This window comes from Lontra canadensis, unplaced genomic scaffold (genome assembly GCF_010015895.1).
Source record: "Lontra canadensis isolate GAN:19392208 unplaced genomic scaffold, GSC_riverotter_1.0 scaffold23, whole genome shotgun sequence".
In the NCBI taxonomy this organism is placed as follows: domain Eukaryota; kingdom Metazoa; phylum Chordata; class Mammalia; order Carnivora; family Mustelidae; genus Lontra; species Lontra canadensis.
The window spans coordinates 16385676-16398087 of record NW_022631017.1 but is presented as its reverse complement, the minus strand read 5'-3'; the positions used below and the strand labels follow the sequence as shown (position 1 = coordinate 16398087).

The 12412-nt window shown below is 36.3% G+C and overlaps 1 pseudogene; it reads right to left on the bottom strand.

Annotated features, from left to right (window-relative positions):
• Positions 1–3538: 3538 nt before the first annotated feature.
• LOC116870363 lies at positions 3539–6522 on the bottom strand (annotated as a pseudogene).
• Between the last annotated feature and the right edge of the window lie 5890 nt (positions 6523–12412).

Here is a 12412-nt window from a genome sequence, read left to right as displayed (position 1 = left end):
ACTGCCAGAATACCCCTCTCAGATTTATATTAATTTTTTTTTAGATTTATAATTTTTAAATTGAATATGCACTTTACAGAATTAAGAACCATGCTCCTTTCACAACAGGTAAGTCTAAAATGATACATATGTAAATTAAATGAGGGTGACAATATAATTTTTCATATCCCGTCAATTAAAATAAGATGCACCTTTTGTCAGATGTTAATGTCTCAAATCAGGAAGCATCTTAGCTTCATGTCCTACTTTAATTGACAATGTTTTTTTCTCTTATAGGGGTAACAAATAATGTTGTGACTTAAAACTTAAGGCATCTCAGATTTCATTAAATGGAATTTATTAGATCCCAATTATGTTTATTTCACAGACTTATAATAAGGCTAATATGTTTAACATATTTTATCACTCTTAAAATTTTGGATAATATATATTCTCAGGTACATTAATCCATATTATCAGCTATATTTTCATATCTATCTATCTAGCCAACTATCCTGGTAAAAAATATCCTGTGCCAGGGGTGCCTGGGTGGCTCAGTGGGTTAAAGCCTCTGCCTTTGGCTCAGGTCATGATCTCAGGGTCCTGGGGTCCTGGGATTAAGCCCCACATCGGACTCTCTGCTCAGCAGGGAGCCTGCTTCCTCCTCTTCTCTCTGCCGGCCGCTCTGCCCACTTGTGATCTTTGTCTTTCAAAAAAATAAATAAAAATCTTTAAAAAAAAAATATCCTGTGCCTTAAACAATACTGGTATTATCATGACCCCTATTTCACAAATGAGGAAACTGAGGCTCAGAGTCTCAGTAGTCAGCTCAAGGTTTTACAATTACTAATTATGGTTGTCTCCAAGCTCAGTGTGGTGCTTTTCACAAGTAATCCATAATGGGTTTATAATCTGTTAGATAATTTTGACCTTACACATTTATAAGAAGCTTTTAAAGGAGTTGATAGAATCTACATATTAAGCTCAAAGCGGCACCATGCCATTGTTACACTCTTACGGAGAAGTACAACAGTGGCCTTGGCCCAGTGAGGAGCTATGCTGGTAGCTGTAATCAGAAAGCAGGGAGGTTTATGATTTTTTTTTTTTTGAGATGTTATTTGTTTATTTATTTATTTATTTGATACAGAGAGATAGAGAGAGAGAGAGAGGGAGGAGGGTGGGTGGGAGTAGGGGGAGAAGAATTAGACTCTGTGCTGAGTTCAGAGCCTGACTTTGGGCTTGATCCTGTGACCTTGAGATCATGACCTGAGCTGAAATCAAGAGTTGGACATTTAACCAACTAAGCTACCCAGGCACCCCTGTAATTTTTGAAATACAAACCAAAGAAAATAACCTTGAGTAAACAAAGTATTTAAGAAGTTTTCTTTTCATCCTTCAGGATCAGTGACACTGGTCACCAATAGACTTGACTCTTTTGAATTTGGCTGGCTGCCTTAATTAGAAAACTAGGAAAAAAAAGTTGTGGGAGCTGATCATAGGAGGCATGGTTTCTTACCTTGAGTCTCTGGCCAACTTAGTTTTGAACTTAAGAATCAAAATTCTTGTATTTATAAACATAAAAAAATTGTATTTACCTGGTTCCTCCCACCCAAATAATTTTTAAAGGAAAATGGGATGATATGTATCAAGTGCTTTTATCTATTTAGGGTGTTACAAGAATAAATCCTTTCTCCAATTCTCTCCACCTTTTCTAGAAAAAAAAGCTAGTAATATTTTCCAAAGCCCACTCATTGTAAATCAAACATTATTCCTTATCTACTCTGGGAATCCATACCTGAAGTTATCTGTGGTCTTATTGCACCAAGTTTCTCCCTGTGGGTTATTATTACCCATCCACTGGAGCTTGCCTTTTTATTTTCTCAAAACCGAATTCTGCCAAATAATTCTGCCAAGTTCTGCCAAGACCTGACATTGTGTTTGAGGCTTGTTAGAGCTTGAGAGCTAAAGCCCAATGAAATTCTTTTACTTTAATTAAAAAAAAAAAAAAAAAGCCACACTTACATCAGAGCAAAAGAGGAGACAAAGCCCAGCCACCATTCTGGCACTTCTACATAAACTTACCCAGGAAGTTGCATCAAGAGCACAAATAATTGTTCTGGATCTCCTAGCTAAATAAATACATCTAAGAACCAGAGATAAATTTTCATCTCTTCCATGAACTCTAAAATATAATGATACTCAACAGAAATAAAAATCTTGGATTTAGAAATTTGACAGTGTGGGCACCCTTAATTACGTGCCTACTCTAGGTAACAGGAGAGCATTCTACATACATCATCCCATGTTGTCATTACAATGGCCCATTGTACAGATAAAGAAGTTAAGGCTCAGGAGAGCTATACAGCTCACAAGCAGACAACAGACAAATCAGTATCCATATTCAGGACACCACCACCATGTTCTCCCATCCCAAGTCATACCATTCTATCTCTGCTTGACTAGCCATCCTTTTGACATGAGAGATGACTCCTTTTTTTTTTTTTTTCTTTCTTTTAAATACAGCTCAGTCACAAAAGCACAATTTTCCTCTTCCTATGACATTATACCTGAAGGACAAAATTGGGCCACGCAGTTCAGCTTACCTCGTTGAAGGAAGGTAAACTCTAAAAGGCAGAATTTATAATCCACTTGTTTCTCTGATATATCCTCATATGTTCAAAAGGGTACTTTCAAGTACCCTTAGAGGGTACTTTATGTTGCTTAATGTCTTTTATTGCCTTTGCTTTCTCATCAAAATCAAGATCTGAGGACACAGTCTTTTCAGAGATGCCTACAAGTTTGATATATATCCCCAAATAGCATGATGTAAGCAATCACCTAAGTGTCTTTCTGAACATTCTTTTTCATCTGCATACAAATAAAAATGTTATAAAGTTACTGTAAATTAAACAGTATTTTTCCCTTAAATAACAATACACACATAAGTACCTCAATTCTGAGGAAGTGCTGGTGAAGGAGAAACTAAGAGGTCCTGGTTTTCCCCACTTAAAAATTAAGAAATGTTGAATAGAATGGAAGTTCTATATGAGTTAATCACAAAATTAAGTTTGTACCATAGATTATATTTCTACTTAATCTTCTTTTCATTTCTTTTCATTCTTTCATATTTCTACTTAATCTTTCTGTGCCTTTTTTATATATTTATAAATAGTCTATATCTCATATATGATGAAGCTGTATATTTGTAATTTTGTTAGATCAAAAACCTTTGGGAGAAAATTTGGGGGTCTAATTGTGATTTATATAAAATAATTCTGTATGTGACCCTATTCCACTGAAGCAAAAGCATTCCTCATATAGTCCCCTTGTTTGTTTTTATTTTATTTGTTGGTGTTCTTGAGTTTTTATTTCATACTCGTAAACTTAACTTTGCAATCCAACTAAACTTGGAGAGGAGCAAGGAAAATATGGAACCCATAGAACTGCACTGAGAGCACAAAGATTATAGGATATTTGGAGCAGATGGCGGTGAAGGGCTGCTCTCCTGAGCTACAGAAGGAATGGTCTGGTAGTTAGGGTAAAACACAAGTCAAGTTTATTAGATTTGTCCACAGTCAACAATCGCAATCTTCTTTCTGGTCTTGCCATTCCTGGACCCAAGGCACTCTATGATTTCCACAGTACCCATGCCCTCTTTCACCTTGCCCAAGACCATAAGCTTGCCATGCAACCACTCAGTCTTGGGAGTACAGATGAAAAACTGGAAACCATTTCTGTTGGGTCCAGCATTTGCACTGGCCAACATGCCACCCTCCCCCTATCCCAGGCTTCAGGATAAAATTCTCATCAAACTTCTCCCCATAGGTGGACTTGCCACCTGCACCATTATGTCATTTGAAGTCACCACCCTGGCACAGAAATCCTGGAATAATGCTGTGAAAGCAGGAAGCTGTATAACCAAATCCTTCCTGCCCAGTGCTCAGAGCATAAAAGTTCTCTGCTGTCTTCGGAACTTTGTCTGCAAACAGTTCAAAGGAGATGGGGTCTGAGGGCTAGCAGTCCACTGCCACTCCAAGAACCTGGGGCTTGGGGTGGGGGGGTAGGGTTGTTGCCTGTGGTTGGACAGTGTGGGCAACTCCAGGGCAGTAATGTTTGCAAGGCCACAGTCCCCTTGTTTAATTTTAATTTTTTTTTTTTTTTTTTTACCAGAACTTTATTAGGCACAAGTTACTTAGGGAGCCAGTGTTTAATCAGTCCGGCGTTTACTAGTTTTGAGTATTCTGGAGATTTGTTGTTGTTGTTATTAATTATTAGATATAGCCTCAATGTTCTTAAAACAGTATAATTATTATTTTGGGACAAGGCTTATGTACAAGCAAGGCAACTTAATGCAAAATGTAAACTGTAACATACACTGCTGTTAATATTTCTGTGGTCCATCTCCACAGCAAATTAGGTCTTTCACTGTTCCCAAGTGAGTTTTGCTTTGTTTGTGGCTGGTGGGAGTAAGCAATCACACTTTTAGACACAGCCTTGATCTGACATGACACCCTTCAGTATAAGGTTTTCCTAAATCCTTTAATTCAGTTTGTCTCAATTCTGTCATTTTGCAATCTGACCATGAAGGACTAAATCTCATTACTTAATCAGACTGAATCTCATTAGTAGCTGCTTATTTTACTTATTTTCTGTGTAATTAATTGACTTCATTTTTTAAGTACCATTTTAGATTAACAGAAAAATGGAGCAGATATTATGAAGAGTTAAATATACCCACCCTCTACCTTCACACTCCAGGCACAGAGCTTTCCCTATTGTCAATATCTGGCACTAGTGTGGTACATTTGTTACATTAGTGAATGAATATTGACACATATTTAACTAAAATCTACAGTTTTTTTGTTGTTGCTGTTATTCTAACAAATTTTATCACTTGAGTTCAATTTGCTGAACCTATTTTTTTTTCCTTTTTGCAGCCTTTCTTATTGTGCACCAGCCATAATGGTAGATCCTGAGAATAAAATGGTGATAAAACTGCTCTCTCTGTCCTTTAGAGTCTAGTAGGACAGATAGACATTCCTAGATAAACACAAGGATAGCTAGCATTTCTTAAGATCCAGGCCCGGTTCTGAACACTGAATGCTAACTCATTTAATCCTCAGACTAATCCTCAGACTTTATAAGTGCTTTTGTTATTGTTGTTGTTTTTTTTTTATTAGGAAACTAAGGCACAGAGAGGTTAAGCACATTGAGCAGAATCCTGGAACTGGAAAGAGCCTGAGCTGTGCCTGGAGAACACACGCTGTCAATCACTTCCCAATGCTGCCTTATGGAGTCACAAGACTGCAGATGAGAAGCACCAGCTTGGATGAGAATATGAACTACAGTCATTGTGTTTTCTATTTAGCTCCTATTTTATGACTTTATTTGTAGCAACATAAGGAATCACTTTTATAGCAGTGTACTTCATACCCTCAAAAAACATCTAAATGCACAGCATTGTTTTTGGAAAACTGGTATTTGAATCAGTCAGTGTTTATTTCTGTCTTGTTTTTTTTTTTTAAGATTTTATTTATTTATTTGACATACAGAGATCACAAGCAGGCAGAGAGGCACGCGGAGAGAGAGAGGAGGAGGAAGCAGGCTCCCTGCTGAGCAGAGAGCCGGATGCGGGGCTCAATCCCAGGATCCTGGGATCTGCCTTGAGCCGAAGGCAGAGGCTTTAACCCACTGAGCCACCGAGGCACCCAGGTGCCCCTTTATTTCTGTTTTTTTATCGTCACTTGAAGCTGTCTCTTTTAACCTCCAACTAAAGGAGTCAATATTCAGAGAAAAGCCAACGCTGGGTATATACTCATTATTCAAGATTCAGCGAGAGACTCAGATTTGCGTGTGATATGGTTCACACCGTTTCCACAGGTCACATCCTATGTAAGTACAGGTAACAGAGGATGTCTAAAACCATGCCTGCTGCCTAAAGGTCATTTTCCTTCCATGCTGCTATGGTTCCTCTATTCAGTGTGTAGCTGAAGTAGCCATTTCATTTGGTGTGACCTAAGTCACAAACAATCCTTCTTTATCAAAGTCACTATGCAAAACGTAAGTACAGTGGGTGCTTTTATCTATCATATCTCCAAAGCAAATTTTCCATTTTATAAGCTTTTACACCATCTTATCATTTTTTTCCCAAGAGAAGTAGTTGAAGCCCCTCTAATTAAACCATTAAAATCTAGATAGACAAAACAATTTAAATCACATTGTGAGGAATGAGCAAGATGTTTTAACCATTCCTGTCTCTTTCAATAAGCTGCTAAGCTAAGAAAATCCTCTGGGGAAACGAATGGAACAATACTCACCCTGACCAATTCTAGAATAAGGGTGTGGTATATTCTTAGACCCATCAGCCTACAAAAGTACTTTCCTACATTAGTTAAGTTGATGTACATTTTGTTCCCTCACCACAGCAGTAACTCAAAAGAAAACTTATGAGCATCTAAAAATCACAGAATTGCACTGCCTTAGTATCTATATTACACTCCCTTATATTTGAAAGAAAACAACTTTACCTCTTTTCTTCCTCATTCTTTACAGATGCCTCTTGTTATTGAGCAATTTTAAGAAATTGTTAACTCGGAATAAATGGATATTTCATTGATCACTGAGTTGGTGCCACGTACCAAGTAGATCCTTTCTCTTCAATATCACAGAGGGGGAAAAAAAAAACTTACATTACAAAAAAAAAAAAAAAAGTGGTTGCTTAGAAAAGCAAAACACCTTATCCAATAAATGATATAAACGGGAATTTGAACGCAGATTTAACATCTCACATTCTTCTAACATTTCTGTTCTTCCTCAGGTGCTTCAGTTAATTTCGTATTAATTTATCTAAGATATTGTAGAAATAGAAATAATAGAAAACAGTAGAGGGCACCTGGGTGGCATAGTCGGTGTCTGACTTCAATTCAGATCATAATCCTGGGGTTCTGGGATTGAGCATGAGTAGGGCTCCCCACCCAGCCAGGAGCCTGCTTCCCCTCTCCCTCTGCCCCACCCCTACTCATGCTCTTTCTTTCCCTCTCAAATAAACAAAATCATTAAAAAAAAAAAATAGAAAAGATATAGAAGTAATAGAAAATCATAGACTGAAAATTAAAAAAAAAAAAAGACTATCTACAGAAATCAGAGAACTCAACTTAGAAACAACTCAGTCCCAGGATCACTCCTTAGTCCAGGCCAGGAACACGTAGCCTCACTTCTTCCTTTCCGATGCTCTGATTGTCAACTGCAAGGCCCTTCAGGGTTTCCTTCTCTGATACTAGCTGTGGTAGCAAACTATGCTCCCTATCACCACCACCTCAGGTCCAGGTAGGGATAGTTGCTTTGAAGACAAACACAAAGGCCCTTTTTATTTAGAAGTATCATTGTTAATCACTGTGGGAAAACTGAAACAAGTTTTGAACATTGGTTAGTTAGAAACTTTATAAACTTCTAACGGGAATGGTCCAGGCTTTCACAGACTCACTTCAGATAGGAATTAGTTTTGTTTAAGGTGGAGCTCCCTTATCACTTCGTTGCCTTCAAGAACACCCTGTAGCTGTTTTCCCTGTGAGAATGAACAAATCTGGATTGGAAATTTCATCAAGGCAAATCTGTAGGCAACTTCTTTCTCCAGGTAGACAATTTATACCTTTAAGAACGTTCAACTGCATTACATTTAAAAGGCCTATGACCTACCCAGCAATGATCTGCTCTGGGCATTCCCTCACAATTCAGTAAAGAAGAAAAAGTTGAACAAATGGTCAAAAACAAATTTACTATTCAACAGATAAGAAATATTCTTTGCATTTAGAGAAACTAATTTTCTTTTCACCCATTTAAAAAGTTATTTAATTCTCCCTTGGGAAGCTGACTCTCATTGAGCATTAATAGGTTCACTTCTGAACACAAAGAAAAAGCAAAAGCAATACTCCAAAATAAAATATGGGAACCTTTTTTGCCTGAAACAATAAAGTCAAGTTGAGTTGGTTTAAGTTTACAAATTATGACTAGTTTAACTAGCAAAAAATTCAAGACCACGTTGTTTTAACTATCATTATCTTCATAAAAGGTCAACCACAGATTATATCCTGACTTTTACTGGTAGTGATTTTGGGCCACTTCATGGTGAGATACCCAGTAAATCTTGAGAATGAACTCTGTGCAGCAATAAATAACCAGAGTTCCTTTTGATGGCTTAGCCCTCAAAGGTCTCCCACATTGCTCATTTAATTATACTGTTGCCATTCATCTTTATCAAGTTTTAAAGTCCTTTAGCATATAAGTATATAATAAAAGGAAATGCTAAGGAGAGTGTAGAAATGGGTAGTAAGTAGAGTATGTGGCTATGGAAAGCTGTGTGATACATTCCTCAAAAGTTAAAGTACATAACACTTGACACAGTAGATTTAGAAGACATTTTCAGGGTACAAACTACTTTTCAGTTTTGTCAACCAAAAAAATAGAGGCTTGGACCAGATGATCAATGATGATCTATGGGCTAAAATCTTTGCGTTTGGTAGTGATTAGCTTCAATTCTTGGATTTGGAGCTGGGTGTGAATAAAACTGCTGCTTTACTAGATAAGATTTAATTTTCTTCAGGCACAGTGTTGATGCAGTCATGATATTTTGGCTCTGAAAGGAAAAAAAAATTAGTAACTTGAGCTATCCAGGTTGGTTCTCTTTATTGATGGCCTTGTTCTCTTGTTGTTCATGTATTCATAGGCTTTATAGCACAACTTTACTACCAGTTATATCATTAGATTACCTATTAGATTATAATTAAATTATCCATTAATTCCTTTCCAATATACTGTTTTCAATCTACTAATAAATCACTAAGAACTTTTACTTTGTTGATGTCATTATTAACACAATATAACCTCAGCAATGATGATCAAAATAAAGTTAATGTCTCTATTACTTATCACAAACACACACACACATACACACACACACACACACACCCCTAAAGATTAACTTGGTTAACATGTTGTGTATCTATTGCTTCGTGTTATAGAGATTTTTTTTTAATCAATAACTACCATTAAAACAGTCAATTTAAATATAAGGCCAAATGATATGAAAGAGGGAATAATAACCATTTCAGCTTTGTTTTCCATTCTAACATTTTTTCTTTTAACTCTAGGGAAAGCAAATAACTACATGTAGTCCACCTACTTGTGGTAGGCTTTGAACTTGCTTCTTTCAGTCTCTTTTCATTAAATGCAATTTAATTTTCCCAATTGTGATGAAAACAATTCACCATTATCTTTAGAGGAATCAATGATCATATTTTTGGTCTCTTTAAGCCACTTTATTTCCATAAATCTGATTGATTTTGGTAGAGGTAGAAATAAGAGGGAGAAGGAATAAAAGAAGCCAGGAAGGGCCTTCTCAGGTGTTAGAGCTCACAGAGTCACAGGGTGAGAAAAGTAGGGATGACGTGCCTCCAAGTCTTAGGCCTGGCGGCCTATGGCCAGGAAGAGGAAGGCCACGGAAAGAAACCCTGGGGCAGGGCACAGAGTCCATGGGGAGTAACAAATCATTAAGCCACGCTCTGTAAAGATCTCCAGAGCCAGTCACCCATGTGCCAACTAATGCTTGCATCTTTGCCTCAGCACTGAGGCTCTGAGTAATTAATGTGACTCAGAACTTTCCAGATCTCTTCCAGAAAGTTTTATCTGCTGTTTGGATGTAGCTGCAGGATATGTTACCTCCCCTAGAAAGCCTGCCTCTCTTCAAGTCCTCTGAAATTAAACTAGAACCCACTACTGTGATACTTTCAAAAAGAATCACTTTTATGTACAAAGTTAACTGCTATATTTGCCCTTTCAGACTTGTTTATGAGGTCAGTTTTCTCTTTACACAATGGTTGCTTCAATTCGTCCCTTGTTGTTCTTGTTCATTTGTAAAAAATCCACTTCACAAAGGAGAAGACAAGAATCTTTAAAACTCTTCGTAAACCACTGGTCTTAATTTTAAGGATTTCTTTCAAAATACTATTTTACATCTTATATTCATTTCCTCTTATGATGTCCATTCTTTTGCTACCAATACAAGTTTACCTTAAGGGTCAGTTAGCTTGGGCAGATATTCCTGTCATACAAATTTCTTATCCTTGTGTTCTTCACTAATACACATTAAACCAGAAGAAGTTAACTAGTGGTATCAAACAACATATATCATTGTATCACTTTTCAATATCCTTAACTCTCAATTTGCATACTGAAGGATTAGTAATTTATACTTCTGGTCCAGTCAAGTGTCCTATCTATGTCTCTGTGACCCCATGTCTTCTGTCTGGACTTGAATAAATGTGAAGTTGCTCACCATCTACCATCCTAGAGCTGGGCCACAAAGTTACTCTAACTACCTTCTTTTCTTTCTTTATCATTTGCTCTTTTGATTTTAAGTCTTATATCTCAAGAGGTCAAAAGGCTGAATGTTTAAGAGCAAGTCTTTGTAAGTTTCCTCCACCTTTTTTATTTCTGTCAACACGGTAATAATGATGTGCCATTTTGGAAACAATCATTTTTTTGCTCAAATGGTTGGTTTTTTGTTTTTGTTTTTGTTTTCCCCCTAGAGTGGAAGTGTGCACAGTGGGCAGGGCCAAATTTATTATCATTGGTTCCAAGAGGATGCTTTGAGGTCAAGTCACAGAAGAACAGCTGCCCTTGGATGAAGGAGTCTGTACCTGAGACTATAAGGCCAAAATCAGTCCATCTTTGCAAACTACCACAACATTTAAAAGATAATTGTTGTAGGGGGAGGTGGTCCCTGGGTGGCACAGTTGGTTAAGTGTCCAGCTCCTGATTTGGTCTGATCATGATCTCAGGGTTAGGAGATTGAGCCCCCATCAGGCTCCAAGCTCAGCATGGAGCCTGCTTGAGATTCTCTCCCTCTCTCCCTCTCTCAAATAAATCTTTTTTAAAAAGATAATTGTTTAGGTCTTTCTAGCCCTTTATGTCACTGAAATGAAGGTGGTTAGATAGTTTAGTGAAAAAAAAAAAAGGAGGGGGAGACATTTATATAGTGGACTACTCAGAAACAATTGAACTGGCATTTATCAAAAGACTTGAATGATATGGGAACATTTTTATGATACAATGAACAAAAAATAAGAGACATATTGAGTACGATCTTAACTAGCTAAAGAAAAAATTCATACAAAAAATGTTCAGATATGAATTTGTCAAATTTTGAGCCTCTTTGTATAGGGGATACTTTGTTTTTCTGCTTTTTTAGCCTTCTATGTATATGATGAGCCTTCTATGATAAGTATGTATTCCTTTGGTTGTATGGGGGAAAATTTTTATAGAAAGAAAATTAACAATGAGAATTAATGATCATCATCATAATTCATATATCAAATACTTATATGTCATTCAATTTACCTTTATAATCATGAATCTTTTAACAAATATCGTAAGGGAAGCTTCATCTCCACATTACAGAAGGTAACACAGATTCGGAAGGATCAAACAACTTTCCAAGGCAACACAAGAGGAAATCAGCAAAACTCAGAATCAAATACAAGTTAGTCCTTTTTCAAAGACTGTTCTCATTATACTATTAAGGGCAAGAATAATCCATGTAGTTCTCACTTTCACGATACATTTTGAAAAAATATAGAGGAAGAAAAATAGGAACCAGTCAGTTTAAGAATGAAAAGGGATAGCATTTATATAGTTTGGAATGGATCCAAAGTCTCATGGGACCAATATGCAATAAGAAACTTGATTCTGGGGAGGAAAAAAAAATTATAGGATTTGCCTTAGGCAAACCATCATGATTTATTATTAAATTACTTTTTTTTTAACTGTAAGGGAACAAAAATGAACCTTATTTTTAAAAACCCATTATTCAGCATGAACAGATTTAGCATATTACTACAGATAGTTATATTTATTTTAAAAAAAATTTCCTCTGACAGTCCCAAAATTGGTCATTTCTGGAAAAAGTCAAGTCTGTTCCTTCAATTGAAAAAAAAGAAAAAAAAAAAAACTTTGTCAGGGACTGAGTGGAGAAACTTATTTGTCATTGATTTGTGAAGTACTGAGTAAATTTCATCTTCAAGTTATTATTCTTTCTAAAGTAGTCTGGTCTTTATCAGTCGTTTGAAACTTCCCAGATAGAGGGCATAACTAGTTTTGTAAGAAACTGCACTTCTTTCCACCCTGTTATTTTAGTATTTCTAAGGCAGTGTATGCATAGGTTTTTTTTAATATCAATTTATAGCTCTTTGTGTATTGATGAGGGTTTTTCAGGATTTAACCTTGATGTATCCAAAGCAATAGAAGGTGGTGACTGAAAAAGAGAGAATTGCCAAAATTAGTAAGCTTGTACATGAACAAGAATGAAATGAAAGATAGCACAGAATTTAATCTATTTTCTTTTATTTTTTAATTTTTTAATTTTTATTTATTTATTTTT